A 17,300-nucleotide genomic window follows, 5' to 3' on the forward strand; every position below is an offset into this window, starting at 1 on the left:
TCTACATTCATGTACCTTTGTGCTGTGGTCCTTTTCCCTTGTCACCAAATCACATGTGTCATATTATTTTATATTAAGTATGGAAATTCTGAGGATCATGTTTTTAAGCCAGAGACTTCTTTCATTGGGCCCATGTCAGTGGCTTGTCTTTTGGTGTGGGTTCATTCATCACGTATGTAGACAGACCAGTTGATGAAGGAAGAGCTTTTATATGTGTTTTGTGGGAGGGGGCAGCATTAATGATTCCATTTAGCAATGGTGCTTAAGACTTTTTTTTTTTTTTTTTTACTGGCTCAAAGAGCACTTTGAAAATCGGAATGCTCAAGTTCAAGGCCAGCACACCACAAATTGGCATACAATTTCAGAAAAGACTTCTGGACCCTCCCAAGGTCCCTGGGAGCCCCGGTTAAAGAACCCTGTCTTATGTGAGCCAAAGCACATGGACAGTGGTGGCCATTTCAGGTCATTTTTGGAGCGGGAAGGGCATTAGCAAGCTAGGCTATTAGTTAACCTTTTAAAAGTTACAAAGGGGTTTCCAGGAAACATCAGAAACTGGTGCTACCTTGTCCCAGGCACGTCCACCTATTTCACAAGGTCTGTTCTCTGTGTTTCTAACAACACAAAGGACACTTCAGACTTTCACAACTTTACGGATCCAGTTGGTAGGTGTGTCCTTTAGAAAGTGTGTATGGGAAAATAATACATAAATAAAAATTTTTTAAAAATTAAAAAGGGATACGGGATAGTGAAAGAAGACAGACACACAACAAATATTGTATGATTCCACTGTTATGTAAGGTACCTAGACTAGGCCAATTCATAGAGACAGAAAGTAGACTGGAGATCCCAGGGGAAGGGAGGAGGGGAGAGGGAGAGTTAGTGTTCCGTGGGTGTAGAGTTGGAGGTCATGAAAATGATTTGAGTGTAGATAGTGGTGATGGGTATACAACATTGTGAATGTTGTATCTGGTGTCACTAAATTGCACATTTGTGAATGGTTAAAATGATAAATATATATATTTTTCCATAATTCCGAATATTTTTCCTGGCAAAACTTATAAAATGCCCCATCATGAAATAGGGGAAGGGGAGTAAGAGTATACTTATCATGAAACAGAACAGATGAACATAGTGGAAGGGGGAAAAACAGAAAAAGAGAGGAAGGCAAACCAAAAGAGAGTGTTGACTGTAGAGAACAAACTGAGGGTTGATGGAGGGAGGAGGGTAGGGGGATGGGCTAGATGGGGGATGGGCATTAAGGAGGACACTTGTTACAATGAGCACTGGGTGTTGTATGTAAGTGATGAATCACTAAAGTCTCCTGAAACCTGTACTACACTGTATGTCAACTAACTAGAATTTAAGTAAAAACTTGAAACAAACAAAAAAGAGTATACTTATCATGGCAGACAGTGGAGAGGTTGTTGCTGGGGAGAAGACAATGAAGGAGTGGGTTTTAAAAAAAAAGTTACACTTATCATGATGAGCACTGAGTAATGTATAGAATTGTCAATCATTGTATTGTACACCAGAAACTATGTTAGTTATATTTGACTATACTGAACTATATGTTAATTATACTGATTTTTTAATTTTTAAATTATTTTTATTATTTTTTATACTTGAATTTTTTTTGAATTTTTTTAGATTTTATTTTTAAATAATCTCTAGACCCAACTTGGGGCTCAAACTCACAACCCCAAAGTCGAGTCGCATGCTCTACTGACTAAGCCAGCCAGGTGCCCCTCTTCTTGAATTTTAAAAAACCCATCACTTCAAAGATAGAAAACTTTACAGATAGACTCATGGGTGTTTCCCAAGGAAAGCTGCAGTATTTTTTTTTCATTCAAGATTTTATTTAAATTCAAGTTAGTTCACATACAGTGGAGTATTAGTTTCAGGAGTAGAGCAATTCATCAGTTGCATCAGTGCTCATTACATCACGTGCCCTCCTTAGTGCCCATCCCCCAGTTACCTCATCCCTACACCCCCCTCCCCTCCAGCAATCCTCAGTTTGTTTCCTGTAATCAAGAGTTTCTTATACTTTGCCTCCCTCTCTGCTTTGTCTTATTTTATTTTTCCTTCCCTTCCCTATGTTCATCTGTTTTGTTTCTTAAATTCCACATATGAGTGAAATCATAGGGTATTTGTCTTTCTCTGAAAGCTCCAATATCTTAAAAAATAAACCAAAGTGGGGGGGGGATGTGTACGTGTGTGTGTGTGTGTGTGTGTGTGAAGAGATGAAACATACTGTCATAGAAAACACAAACAACATAAAAAGCATATGGTAAAGACCATTCTTCCCATTCCTGCCCCCAGGCTCTCTCTTTCCCTTTCTAAAAGTAACCTATGTTACCACTCTCTGTGTTTGCTTATTTATTTATTTTTATCATTTATAAGTAGGGTAACAGTCTGAAGTCCAGGCTGTGCACTTACAAGGAGAGCTTTCCATATAAGAATGCCAACACTTCCTTCTTTCTTTCCTACTGATGGGGTCATGGTTTTCTATTGTATGAATGTACCATAGTTTAGCTCATCGTTGGTGGATTTTGATATGATTTCCAGACTTCTACAGTTACCAACAATTCCAATGAATAACCATGTGCAGAATGTCATTTCACAAGTATCAGTTGACACATTTTGTTTTTACAAAACCAACAAGATAACTCAGCCCCCCGGAAATGACAGAACAGCACAAGGTCAGGGTCAACTGCGCTGGCTGAAGAGTAACCCTCCCGTGCAGGACCTGTCACCTGATGTCACCGCTTTTCATTTTAGTGTTTCCGCCCTGTTCATTGGTCAGATGCATTCATGGGAAGCCTCTAGTGCTTCCAGAAGCTTGATGCTCACAGAGATTACTTATCACATGCAAGAAAGCCCAGGGAAAACCCACGTGTTCCTGAGAAAAATGAATGATCTAGTCATGGTCAATTTAGAATTCTGCTCCTGCTCCACAGGAGAGCTGATGCTTTCCTGATGTTGTCCTTGTTGTCACTGAGCTTTTTGGGTAGTGAAGATGGGAGAAGATGTGGTAGCTTCGAAACATGCCTCACAGATGCTTAATGGGGGGCATTTTGTTTTTCAAGTAATTCACAAAAAGACATAAAGGAACTGTGAGAGACTCAGATCTACTGAATGTGGTTCCAAACACTGATTTAAGCCTAAATCAGTGGTCTGAGGGACATCCTTAAACAAGCTCAGGAAGTGATTGTTTAAAATATTTATATTTATGTATCCATACACTATAGTGATATGTATGATGTTTACCCAAAAGTGCGATCAGAAAAATTCCTTGCATGGGAGTGGTCGAAATATTATAGAACTAGAAATTAATGCAGTTGAGGACTGGTCAGCCTTCAATGCCAAGAGCCCTCCCAGCCATGCCATACCTAAGACAAAAAGTGTCATTACAGCTATAGATCACCGCAATGCACCTTTCAAAAAGACGGCTCTTGTATGCTTGTAAGTTTATGCAGGATTCATCTAACTGATAAATATAAAATAATGAGATCATGCCATCACGAAGATAAAATGTACTGCAGTGAGCATTTGTCCAAACAAGTCTTATTATAAATGAAACCAAGCAGGTGAGGTTGAGGTTGACCAGTATGCCCGAGCAATGTCGTGCTTGTGCAGGTCCACACATGGGAGCTGAGACTCAGGAATTCTGTAAGCTGATTGGTAGATGAAAACCGATCAAAACGGGAGTGTTTACACTGTGGGAATCTGTCAGTGCCATAAATCAGGGTAGTTCTCTTCCCCCAGAGACCCTGTTCAACATTTGCTGACATACCACTGTATCTAAGGTCGTTCGGCCAATTCAAAATAAAGACGAGTTTTGCCTGGACTATGTAAGTATACATTTTCACCTTTTTGTTTTTATTGCGTTTTTAAATTTTTAAATTGCGTTTAAATGTTTAAATCAAACATTATTTTCACTTCAGAGAAATCCTTTAAGGTAAGGCAGGAATATTGTTTCTCCCCACCCCATTTCAGAGATGAGGACGTTTAGGCACAACGGAGATGAAATATTTTGCCCAAGGACGCACAGCTAGGTAATGGAAAAACTAAAACAGACGGTTCTGCTCAGGACACGTTGGACCTCTGGCAAAAGAGAAAAACTATTGAGCAAGGACAGAAAATCAACAAGGTGCCCCACGCAATGGTGACCCTATGACTTTCCTGTCTGAAATCTGTTAACTGGTTGTGATGTCGTAGTTTAAAAAAAAAAAAAATGCTGTTGAGGTGCTTAGTCTGGATGGGCCAGTGAAGGGTCTTCTCTGTCCCAAGTGGATCCAATGAGTTATTATGTCATAGCAAAGGTTGGGACTGGGCTGTGCTTTATTCTTATTTAGGGTTAGAATTTTTAGGGCTATGTTCATAATGAGACCCTATGGCACCAGATCAGGATTCCAGGTTGTTTCCATTAAGACTCGTTCAAACACAAAAAGTAAAAAAATAATAATAAATGACTAAATATATAAATAAATAAGACTCGTTCAAATGCAATTCCTAAATGTAACCCACACAGACTTGAATAAAACAAGGTCATGTAACTGTGAAGTCCAGGGGGTATTCAGGCAAGGGTGGATCAAGGGATCCAAACTGATTTTTAGGACTCTGTTTTGCACTCTCTATTTTGCACTCTCTATTTTTTAACTCTTAAGTCTACCCTTGTGGCATTAATATCTCCAGGCTTACAACTTCAATTTCAATTTCGGTAGGATAAAGGGTTATTTCTTCATAGTCTCTCTGTAGTAGTTAAGGGATCCAGCTACATGGGCTCTGATTGCATCATATGCCCATCCCTGACCCATTTGCTAGGGTATGATCTCTGCCCTGGCTTGAGTCATGTGTTTGCCTCTGGAGTCAAGGCTGGAGTCACAAAATCAAATGCATTGGTGTGGGGGTTGAGGTCACCAAAGAAAATTAGAATTCTGTTATGAGAAGAAAGAAGGAAGAGGAGACTACATGGTAGGCAGAAAATCAACAGATTTCCACCACATAGGAGCTCGATAAATATGTGTTGAATTTATGAATGTAAGAATGAATGAAAGATCACAGCTACTAAATCATCATCACCTTTTTACCCCCGATAATACCATTTTAAACAATGCAAGACTAGTCGTTTTTCTTTCTCTTCTTTTCCTGGTGAAACTTAGAAAACACTCCATCGCTCCAAAACAGAGGACTTTGCAAATAGACTCATGGGTGTTTTCCAAAGAAAGCTGCAATATCTAAATATCTTCCATCAAGCCCATAGCAAAATTATTCCACCAGAATTACAGTCTTGTGTAATAGGAGGTAAGTGGGCTTTTTTCCATTGTCCCAGAATCCGGCTAAGTCTTAAGGCTGAAAACGAAAGGTATCAAGTACCCTCATATTCTAAAGAGGACAGACACAAGTCACTAAGAGGTTGGGGTCAGGCATTTCTGTTCAAAGCTTGTCTGGGTTGGCAGATCCTGCTGTCCTAGCACAACCCTATCCCATCTACTCCCCAGTCTACATTATTTTATGTAAGGCGGAGGAGCTGGGAGTCTTTATACTGCCATTGTGAATTGGTCAAAGCACTCTTGGGAATGTTCATTGGAATGTTCAATGTTCTTTGGGAATATTCATTCCCAAACTAGGACTGCAATAAGGCTGTTAGAAACATGTCTGCCTTCAGCTCAGGCCATGATCTCAGGGTCCTAGGATCAAGCCCGACGTCGGCTCCTTGCTCAGTGGGGAGTCTGCTTCTCCCTCTCCCTCTGCTGCTCCCCTGCTTGTGCTCACTCTCTCTGTTAAATAAATAAAATCTTTTAAAAAGAAAGGAAGAAAGAAAGAAAGAAAAAGAAAGAAGAAGAAAGAGAAGAAACACATCCCAGCTCCTGTTGTGACCACACTTGCCCCTCACCCACCCACAATAGAACCGAGCCTTCCATTCAGATCTCAGGCATCCCTGAGCTTTGGCCAGATCACACTTTCCTACCTCACTGGCTTTGTTCTCCTGTCCCTTGCCTGAAATGCACCTTACCCCAGTACCCTGCCTTCTGGGAGAAATAGCAACTCCTCTCCAAGTTGATACTCCCCTGTTCAAGGATCATGTCTTCCAGAAGGTCCCCCCATGGGAGGGAATCTCTCCATCTCTGGGATTCCATAGAATTTCACTTTCACTTTCTGGTAGCTGTTGAACGTTCAGCTCTGCTACAGGAATTTGTGTTTGATCTACTACCAGATAAAAGGCTCCTGAGGGCTGGACAGCCCCTAAGGCAGAGCCTTATTCAGTGGACCCCAGCTTGTTCTTCTTGTATTGAGTTGTAGCAAGACAATTTTTTTTTAGAATATTAATTTGTGTCTTACTTATGCTACTTTAGAGAAATCAGAAAGAATACCAGGCACTGTTTTGTTTTGTTTTGTTTTCTGATTGTATTTTCCCTCCCTCATTCCAAGAAAGCAGTTGCCTTTGAAAACTCTTGCCTCAGGGGCTAAAGAAGTAGCTTCTGAACAACCTCTCCTCTTGGCCTTTTTCTCCCCCTAAAGCCTAAACCGATTGAAGAGATGATGGTGTGTGTTCAGGGGTAGGGTAGGTTGGGGAGGCAGGCTCTTTAGAAGTGCTTTGTGGCTGGTAGCTGAATGGAAAGGATGTGGTTCTCTGGAAAACAGTTTGGAGGTTCCTCAAAAAGTTGAAAATAGAGCTACCCTATGACCCAGGAATTGCACTACTGGGTATTTACCCCAAAGATACAAATGTAGTGATCCGAAGGGGCACCTGCACCCCAATGTTTATAGCACCAATGTCCACAATAGCCAAACTATGGAAAGAGCCCAGAAATCCATTGACAGATGAATGGATAAAGAAGATGTGGTTCATATATACAATGGAATATTATGCAGCCATCAAAAAAATGAAATCTTTCCATTTGCAATGGTGTGGATAGACCTAGAGGGTATTATGCTAAGTGAAATAAGTCAATCAGAGAAAGACAGTTATATGATCTCACTGATATGAGGAATTTGAGAAACAAGGCAGAGGATCATAGGGGACGGGAGGGAAAAATGAAACAAGATGAAACCAGAGAGGGAGACAGACCATAAGAGATTCTTAATCTCAGGAAACGAGCTGAGGGTTGCTGGAGGGGAGGGATGGGGTAGCTGGGTGATGGACATTGGGGAGGGTATGTGCTATGGTGAGCACTGTGTATGGCATAAAACTAATGAATCACAGACCTGTACCCCTGAAACAAATAATACATTATATGTTAATAATAAGAAAATTTAAAAAAAGATATGTGATTTGCAAATATCTTCCCATTAAAAAAAAAAAAAAGATGTGGTTTCTTTACAGGGGTAGGACCTGTGCTTCATTCCCTAGAAGTATTTCAAAAAAGAGTAGGTCTATGGTGCACCTAAAAAGGCCATTCTCTAGGAACTAGTGTCTCCAGCCATGGCACAAAGCAGGATCATTCCTGGGACTATACAGATTTAAGCAATAAGCCTATCAGTGACAACCAAGATGAACTGAAGCCTAGAGATACTTAGTCCATCAGCATTCACATTCTTGAATTCTTCTGTCATCCTGAGAGGGAAGAGAGCTCCCTCCAATAAAAATTAAAAGCCTGGTAGGATATTGGCCAAGAGTTGGAATTCATTTGATCTATAGAAAAATAAAATAATACAGCTTTCAATGTTAGCTAAGATCTTGGCTATTGAACCGAATGCTGAATCAAAAGGAATTTTCTCTAAACTGGGATCAGATTCATCGACTTGCACTGCACTGGACCCCAGGGTAAGAATCTGCTAAGAACACCTCAGTTTCTAATCCAGAAAAAGTTCAAGTCATGAGCAAAAGAGTGCAGACAGATAGTATAAGAATAGAGGATGATCTGAAGGGGTACGTGCACCCCGATGTTTATAGCAGCAATGTCCACAATAGCCAAACTGTGGAAAGAGCCAAGATGTCCATCGACAGATGAATGGATAAAGAAGATGTGGTATATATACACAATGGAATATTATGCAGCCATCAAAAGGAATGAAATCTTGCCATTTGCAACGACGTGGATGGAACTGGAGGGTATTATGCTGAGCGAAGTAAGTCAATCAGAGAAAGACATGTATCATATGACCTCACTGATATGAGGAATTCTTAATCTCAGGAAACAAACTGAGGGTTGCTGGAGTGTTGGGGGGTGGGAGGGATGGGGTGGCTGGGTAATAGACATTGGGGAGGGTATGTGCTATGGTGAGCGCTGTGAATTGTGTAAGACTGTTGAATCACAGACCTGTACCTCTGAAACAAATAATACATTATATGTTAAAAAAAAAAAGAAGAAGAAGTAAAAGATAGCAGGAGGGGAAGAATGAAGGGGGGAAATCAGAGGGGGAGATGAGCCATGAGAGACGATGGACTCTGAAAAACAAACTGAGGGTTCTAGAGGGGAGGGGGGTGGGAGGATGGGTTAGTCTGGTGATGGGTATTAAAGAAGGCAAGTTCTTCATGGAGCACTGGGTGTTATACGCAAATAATGAATCATGGAACACTACATCAAAAACTAATGATATACTGTATGGTGATTAACATAGCATAAAAAAAAAAAAGAATAGAGGATGGTGTCATTCAGGGATCAGGTAAGCCCCTGCAAGCTGTGGAGCTGAGAGATGCACTTTGGCTTCCTTCTGCAAGTGTGCATTTTGCATTATGGCAGCTCATAAAATAGTCATTCTTGGTCCTTGGCAGGCAGCAGGCACTTGCCAGAGGTTCCAAATGCACATCATCATCATCCACAAATAACCACAATGGTTAAATACTTCCTATAAACGTGTGACACATGGAAGCCTTCCAATTTTTCTCAGGTAGGAGATAAATAAATGTTATGGGTGCCCTGGGATTTTTTAGAACTTTGATGACAAAAAAATTGGGAAAAAGTATGATTTAAAGTTGTAAGCCATTGGGTGCCTGGGTGGCTCAGTGGGTTAAGCGTCTGCCTTTGGCTCAGATCATGATCACAGGGTCCTGGGATTGAGCCACGCATTGGGCTCCCTGCTTAGCAGGGAGCCTGCTTCCCCCTCTACCCCTCCTCCCTGCTTGTGCTCTCTCTCTCTCTCAAATAAATAAAACCCTTAAACAAAAAAATAAAGTTGTAAGCCCTTTCTGAATGACTTTTGGGAAAAACGAACTCTTTGTTCTTGGAAAAATATTTCAGACAGTCTTTGAATAACATAAATATGAACCGAGGAACCAAGGAGACCCCACCCCTTTCTTTTGGGAACCCTGAGATGCCACTGTTTGTCTCTATACAGATGTTGAAATAAATAAGCTAAGTGCTCTGGGCGATCATATGAATAGGATGTATGTCTCCACGGACTTTGTCGTTACTTTGGAATAAGTGGATCTTTTCTCTGTATGGGTGGTGTGTGTGGTCAAGCTAGGGCCCACAGAAGACTAGTTGAAGAGATTGGTGGGAGACACGAGATAGCTTCATGGTCCCCTTCCTCTGCAGAAGAGACTTGGGAAGGACCTGGCCCGGCTTAGAACAATCATGCAGGTGACCTTCTGTCGGTGGTGATCAAGACCTGTTGAGTAAGGTATTGCTGTTGGGCCATTTGCCGTTGTGAGTGTCCTGCTGCGGCCAGAGGGCCAATCACATCTGCAGGCAGGGGGTGGGGGACAAGCTGGGGCAGCCTTTCCTCTCAGTCATTCTGGGAAGAGGCGGATTCTGGCTGAAGCAAAGAGGAGGTGGGCTATGAGAAGGGGGTGGAAACTCCTTCCTTTTCCCCAGCAGACGTTGCAAAATGTGATGCCAGTCTGGGATTTTTGTAGTGGGGGCAGGGCAATTCCCTCCAGGTGGAAGCAGGAGGCAGCCCTTTGGGGGATCCCAGAGCAGATCTGAGCTCTCAGAGAAGCCACATCGAGCAGGACTATGAGGCTCTGTATTATACAGAGTTCATTTCATTGTACCCAACCCCTCAGAGATGTCTTCATTTCAACTTAGTCATTGCGGGGCTGTGAGCGATCGAGGGAAGGTTCGAGTTGGACTCCCAAAAGGGCTTGATGTCTCCTCTCTGAGGCCAGAGTTGGGGACACAGTGATGAGTCCAAGGACCAGTCATCCCCAAGAATCACTGGCAACAACATTAGGCAAGACAGCAAGAAGAACAAAGAGGGCTTGTTGCACATGCATGAGACAGCATCCTGCACAACCCTTTTTTTTTTTTTTTAAGATTTATTTATTTGAAAGTGAGAGAGACAGACACAGACAGACAGCACCTGGGAAGGGCAGAGGGAAAGGGAGAGAGAGAGAGTCTCAAGCAGACTCCATGTTAAACACAGAGCCGGATGCGGGGCTTGATCCCAGAACCCCGAGATCATGACCTGAGCCAAAACCAAGATTCGGACACTTAACTGACTGTGCCACCCAGGTGCCCCACATCCTGCACATTCTTCAACGTGCCTGGGGATTGCTTTGCAAAGACTAGAGTCTGAGATCATGCTGGTGGGGTCTGGAATCTTCTTCATGAGAATATTAATAGAAATGTGATTATCTAAGGTTATGGTTGCAGGCCTTTGAGAGCTTCTGTGGGCTTACAGCCTGAGCAGCATCTCCTGGTGAGGGAGGCCACCTGGCCAAGCAGCTCTCATCCTCTGTCTCCGGGTCCCACCTTCTTCTGAGACTTTTCCACCCCAATTCCTGCTGCCACCTCCCAGCCTGGCCCCAGGGAATGCTTCTCCCCCTCTTCAGCACTTTGGCCTGAGCAAGGATCAAGCTACTCTCCTTAGATCTCTTGAGCATGGAATTATCTCAATACTAAAAGAAGTCAACTCATACTCAAATAAATTTTAAATTTGAAACAAATACCGAACTCTAATTATTAAAAAAGGCTGAATTGCTTTAGGCTATCTGTTTTTAATTTTTCAGAACAAAATATTGGCCAAAATACATGATAAAAAAAAGATATTATAAATAACACAAAGTTTTTCAATATGCAGATCCAGATCCCACCGTAACTTCACTCCAGTGCTGGGGGCAATTTCACACATATCTCTGAATTCTTTGTCTACACTCCAGCCTGTCTCTATGGACCAAATGCCATCACATTCTCTACCATACTACAGTGGTGTTTTGAATGCCTTATTCTCTCTTTTATCCCAGTCACCCACCTTGGTGGCTCCCCACCCTTTCTCATGTCCATCCTGAAGGACAGGCTTTCTTCAGAGTTGATCAACCATTCAGAGTAGACTGACAGAGGAATGGCTATACAGATCCACAATACCACAAACGATGGCAGAGTTGTAGCATATTCTTACCACAGTTATAGAAAATTTTTTTAAAAAGATTTATTTTTTAATTTATCTTAGAGCGAGAAAGAGAGCGCATGACCAGGAGGAGCAGAGGGAGAGAGAATCCCAAACAGACCCCATGGGGAGCTGAGCACAGAGCCCAATCTCAGGACCCTGAGATCACAACCAGAGCCGAAACCAAGAGTCAGACACCTAACCGACTGAGCCCCCCAGGCGCCCCAGTTAGACACATTTAGTAAGAGGAAGACAGTTTCTCTTACACCCTGCCACTCTGTGTGGCTGATTGTGCTTTCCAAAATGGCTACAGCAAAATTTGGGGGCCCACATGCTCTTCCAGAACGTATTCCTATTTCCCCTCCCCAAACGGAGGTAGGGCTTGTGAATGAACAGAATGTGGTAGAAGTGATACCCCACATGATTTCCAAAGCTAGAATACCCTCTCTACTTGCTTGCTTGCACGCTCTCTCTCTCAACACACTCACTCTTGGAAGCCATCCACCATGCTTCAAGGAAGCTCAAAGCAGCCCATGCAGAGAGACCACATGGAGATGCCCAGGTGAACAGGAATTGAGTCCCTCCCCCCCCCAATAGCCAGCATAAACTATGAGCTATGTCAGTGATTGAGCTTCCAGATGATTCTTGGTATCATAGAGCAAAGAAAAAGCACCCCCTCTGTGCCCTGTTGGAATTCGTGACCCTCATAATTATGAGCATCACAAAAAGTTGCTTTACACCATTACATTTTGGGGTAACTTGTTACCCAGCCGTAATTCCTAGAACATGCTAGTAGATTGGATATACAGATAATAACTGAATCCATATTTATTTTCTTCATAGAATTTACACTCCCCTATTTCTGAGATTCCTTTCATGGCTGCACACAATGTGGGAGTTTCAGGGGCCCTGAGTTTGGACCAGTCCAGAGATATTCTTAGGAGTCAGACATACAGAGTTGGAAAATACCAATTTTGTTACTGGTATTTTGATTGGTAAATATGGCTTGAAAACTACGGCCAAGTGGGTTTGCTAATACCTCGCTCCTCAATTAGACAAGGTCACTCACCCCTAGGTACTGGCCCAGCAGAATAATTGTAGACCTCCTCCCCACCTCCATCCCCCCAACCCCGAGCCGAGCCACGTAGACCCCTTGTTGCAAGGCAGGGAAGCCTTTCTAACGCTGAGAAAGGGGCTCAGTGAGCATGCCCAGTTCCCTTTCCCAGCTCACCAATCAGACCACTCCCTCCTCCTGCTAGCAGAATTAGGGGTGGGGAAAAACAGCAACAGGGCTAGCTCCCCAGAGCAACTTCCACGTGGGAGCGTGACTGTCATACCTCTCAGTCAGATTACTATGAAATAGTTATATTTCTTAAGTTTTTCTACTTTAGCTTTGTTCTAAGCAAACACTCCCATGAAATTAGGGATTCTATGGGCTAATTATATATTTATTCCAATATACATTAAAATAAGCACTTAACTATTAAAAATTGTCCGTGTGCCATTTAAAATAATTTCTCATATATCAGTGGCTGTATATCACACTTGGGGAAATGATACTATAAGAAACTGACACAGATCACCCCACAAAATGAGAATGAGTAAGTTCCAGCTCAGGCAGATACATAATTAAGTGTTTGATCAAAGACAAACATGACCCATGAAAATTGACATTAAATGAAAAAAAATTAGGATTACATGTTACTATTTTTTTTTTCCCAATAGTGTAATCCACAGGGAGGATGGTAGCAGAAGATTTATGAAGCAGGAACTGAAAATCATATGACATTAAAATGGGGTCTCCTGGGGGTGCCTGGGTGGTTCAGTCCCGTAAGCATCTGCCTTCGGCTCAGGTCATGATCCCAGGGTCCTGGGATGGAGCCCCGCATCCGGCTCCCTGCTCAGTGAGGAGACTGCTTCTCCCTCTCCTTCTGCCCCTCCCCCTGCTTGTGCTCTCACTCTCTGTCAAATAAATAAAATTTAAAAAAATAATAAAAATAAAAATAAAATAAAATGGGGTCTCCTAATTCTTCCTGTCATGCCAGCGTTGTGGGATGTTTCAAATGACTATTATTCTGGATTCTGAACCTTCATGTGTTTATGTGCCAGCTGCTGTTTTGTGAGTCTTTGAGGCAGAAGTTTGCTCTACCTCACCCTTGGTAACAACAGCTGCTGCCCATTTTTTTTTCCTCTCCCCTTCTTCTTTGTCTCGCTCCCAGAGCCCAGAGGGGAGATGCCAGAGAGGGATGCCAGCCCGGAGTGCCGTCACAGAACCATAGCAGGATGGTGGTTAGACTGCTTTTGGCTGCTAATAGTGGTCTCTTAGGGCTGTTTCCATTTGAGAGTTTGGCTGCTAATAGTGTTCTCTTAGGGCTGTTTCCATTTGAGATTGATACCGGTTTGAAAGAGAAGATAATCTCCTTTCATCCTGACAGCCCACACTGGAATGTCCTTGTCACTTGGTTTCCCGACTCACTGCACAAAGAGGGAGAGCTCTGGAAGCCAGCCAGGCCATAGAAGTAAAAATCCGTGGTACCAGAGCTGGAAAATGCCCTCTTGTACCAACGACCTTTTTTTGCCAAGAAGGACCTACTCAGTTGAAGGTGAGGCCGTCGTTTCTGATGATTTCTTAGTCACTGTTCTGAAGCTTGTATCTCCTTTGACTTGCCTTCCCAGCTTATGCCAAACACAGATCTGTTCTGGGAGGAATGGAAAGAACACTTAGTCAGGAGCTGGGTTCTGACTTTGCTCTGCTACCAGCTTGTACTGGGATATTGGCTTCTAAGTTCTTCAGGCCTTGGTTTCCCCCTCTTTCAATTAAAGGAATTTTTTCATACTGAGCTCCATAGAACCGTAGGATCCCTGGATTTCCCCCAGACTTAATTAATTTATTTTTAAAGATTTTATTTATGTATTTATTTATGTATTTATGTATGTATGTATTTATTTATTTATTGGGTGTGTGAGTGGGGGGAGGGGCAGAGGGAGAGAGAGAACCCCAAGCAGACTCAGCGCTGAGCAAAGAGCCCAATGTGGGCTTGATCTCATGACCCCAAGATCATGACCCAAGCTGAAATCAAGAGTTGGATGCTCAACCAACTAAGCCACCCAGGTGCACCTCCCCAGACTTAATTTAACGAGGGATTTAAAGATTTAATGAGGGGTGAAAGATAGGCTGGGAGTCTGGGATTAGCCTCCTCCCTGTAACACACACACACACACACACACACACACACAACACCCAACTCTGGGGCGCCAGGGTGGCTCAGTCAGTTAAGCGTCTGCCTTCTGCTCAGGTCATGATCCCGGGGTCCTGGGATCTAGCCCCACATGGGGCTCCCTGCTCAGCGGGCAGTCTGCTTCTCCCTCTCCCTCTGCCCCTCCCCTCTTACCCACTCGTGTGCTCTCTCTCTCTCTCTCTCTCACTCTGCTCTCTCACATAAATAAATAAAATCTTTAAAAACAAAACAAAACAACACCCAACTCCTCCAGCAACCAAACCAGCTTGGCTTTGAAATTTTACTTTATATCTTGGAATTCTAGGAATGGTTTTATTTGGTATGGGAAGAGAACTCACTGCTGATTTTTTTTTTTTTTTTTTTTTTTAATCCATAGGACTTAAAAAGGTCTTTAAAGAGTCCCTTTGATCTCTGGTGTCTATGATTCCAGAAACCCTGGATAGATTCTATGGCACAAATCCTTCTTTGTGGGATTTTTTTTCTTTTGGTCCCATACCATACCCGATTTTTATTAAGCTGAGGAGAAAGGATTCACTTCTGGGAATCGTGTTGTATTTAGATCCAGAGGCAAGAGTGGGTGACATGGGCATTGTGACCACCAGTGATCACCAGGTAGTCAACTCAAGAGTCACTTAAGCCTACTCATCAGAGGACAATGGTCCATCCGATTCTGCTCAGTCTCCAGCAGAGTTACTGCTATCCCTCCATGTTACCCCCATCACAGTGATGTCCCTGATGAACCCCCTCAAGTTGTGGTGTGGACAAAGGCAACAGCCGGTGAGCAGTGGACCGCCAGGGCATTTAAAAAGGTACAGTTCCACTCTGAGAGGCATCCTATCGTCTCAAAACAAGATAAGATAAGCCCTCTGAGTTCTTTCTCTCTGTCCCAGGCCACCGCGCCATCACTCCAGCAACGAGGGCAGCAAACAAGGGAGACCTCCTCCCAGGTTAGGCGGCAGGGATCACATTCAGCCACAGTAACGTGCTACCCAGAGGGGCTGAGGCACCTGTGAGGTGGCAGGAGCCAACGAAGTTCTTTGGCCAGAGGGAATGAAGGACTGAAGGAGTGAATGACTTCCATGAATTGAAGGATCGGTAGGTATCCTTCCCATTCATGTGTAGAAATCAGGACAGTACGGCGCAAAGAATTATCTGCTATCTCTGGACACGTTGGAAGGACACAAATGGCTCCTGCCCCAGAGCTGGGAAGTGCTTTGTCCTCCCCATCAAACACCTTCTCTGCAGAACCCAGCCCAACAGCCATAAGCACTGACCTGACTTCTGGGCTAACTGGTGCCCACACCACTCTGATCATGTCCTGGCCAGTAGGACATCTAGCATCATAGGTGGCCCCTACGTTGGCTGTTTGGATTTCCACCAAGAGAAAAAAATATAGATAGCTACCACCCATATGTTAAAAAAAACCTGCTTATATATAATTAAAACTTTATGATGCAATAAACTTTGCCCAAATTTCAGGGAACTCTATTAAGAAACTAAACGTGTGATTAAATAAATTGCAGAAAGAAAGCCTGCTTTGGCAAAACCCAGTTCAACAAATGAATTCATTGATTCACTTATTCAACAGACATCTATCGGCCCTTCTTAGGTGCCAGACATTGTGTGAGAAGTTACAGGAAATCCAGACAGAATACAGCTCCCATCCTGACCACATACACACGAAAAATACCGAACTAATAAGAATGATGTCATGACAGATATAAACCAAGCACTACGGAAATTGAGAATGGGGAGGTCTTCTGTCCCAAGGATGGGTAGGAGTTTTACAGGTAGACATGGAGGATAGTATATTAGGGAGAAGACAAGTCTCACAATATTCCGAGTTGCATACATTTACTTGACCATTTAGGAAAATCGTGGATCCAATTGGACTACAGGGCAGGGTGGGAGTGGAAGGCTGAGGGAAGGAGCAGAAGACAAAGGCTGAGGACTTCGGGCTTAATTCTCAAAGCAATGGAGAGTGATCCAAAATGAATAGTTATGTGATCAGGGAATTAGGAAATTTGACCTGGTTCTTGGTGTGAGTGGGCTGGGGGAAGGAGAGAAGCGAAGAAGGCGGTAAGGCCATTTTAGAGGACCCTGCAGGAGTCTTGCCAGGGAGGTCTCGGTAAGGCCATTTTAGAGGACCCTGCAGGAGTCTTGCCAGGGACGTCTGGATAAGGAGTTGGCCGTGGAAACAGACAAGAGACAAGGGATAGAGGAGCCAATTCTCAGGCTGAATCCTCAGACTTAGTCGTGGACTGGCTGGCGGAAACAAGTAATGAGGTGACTGAACTCTTCACCAGGCTCTGGGGAGAAGGAAGCGGATGTATTTAGCACAGAGAAGTCAGGAAGAAACATATCTTGGGAAGATAAACTTGTTTGATTTGGGGGAGTTTCTTAGGGAAAGAGAATGAGTGAACTGACCTGCCTTCTATTTTTTTTTTTTTAAGATTTTATTTATTTGACAGAGAGAGACACAGCGAGAGAGGGAACACAGCAGGGGGAGTGGGAGAGGGAGAAGCAGGCTTCCCGCAGAGCAGGGAGCCCGATGCGGGGCTTGATCCCAGGACCCTGGGATCATGACCTGAGCCGAAGGCAGAGGCTTAATGACTGAGCCACCCAGGGGCCCCTGACCTGCCTTCTCTTAACTCTCTTATCAAACGGAATTGCACAGCTGTTATCAGTAGAATAGAGCCTGAAGGGAAATGTGACTGAGGTAGAGGTGAGGGACATCTGTGCACCCACTGAAGGAATGGAAAATGCTTTACAGGGACAGTCTACTCT

General features: G+C 43.4%; 1 long non-coding RNA gene across 1 annotated transcript; it reads left to right on the forward strand.

The window, feature by feature from the left end:
* The first annotated feature begins 3,192 nt into the window (after positions 1-3,192).
* On the forward strand, positions 3,193-5,850 carry LOC144381152 (uncharacterized). Its single transcript, XR_013445861.1, has 2 exons — positions 3,193-4,150; positions 5,163-5,850. It is a non-coding gene; the product is annotated as an uncharacterized LOC144381152 (long non-coding RNA).
* Positions 5,851-17,300: the final 11,450 nt, after the last annotated feature.

Source organism: Halichoerus grypus, chromosome 2 (genome assembly GCF_964656455.1).
Source record: "Halichoerus grypus chromosome 2, mHalGry1.hap1.1, whole genome shotgun sequence".
NCBI classification, from domain to species: Eukaryota; Metazoa; Chordata; class Mammalia; order Carnivora; family Phocidae; genus Halichoerus; species Halichoerus grypus.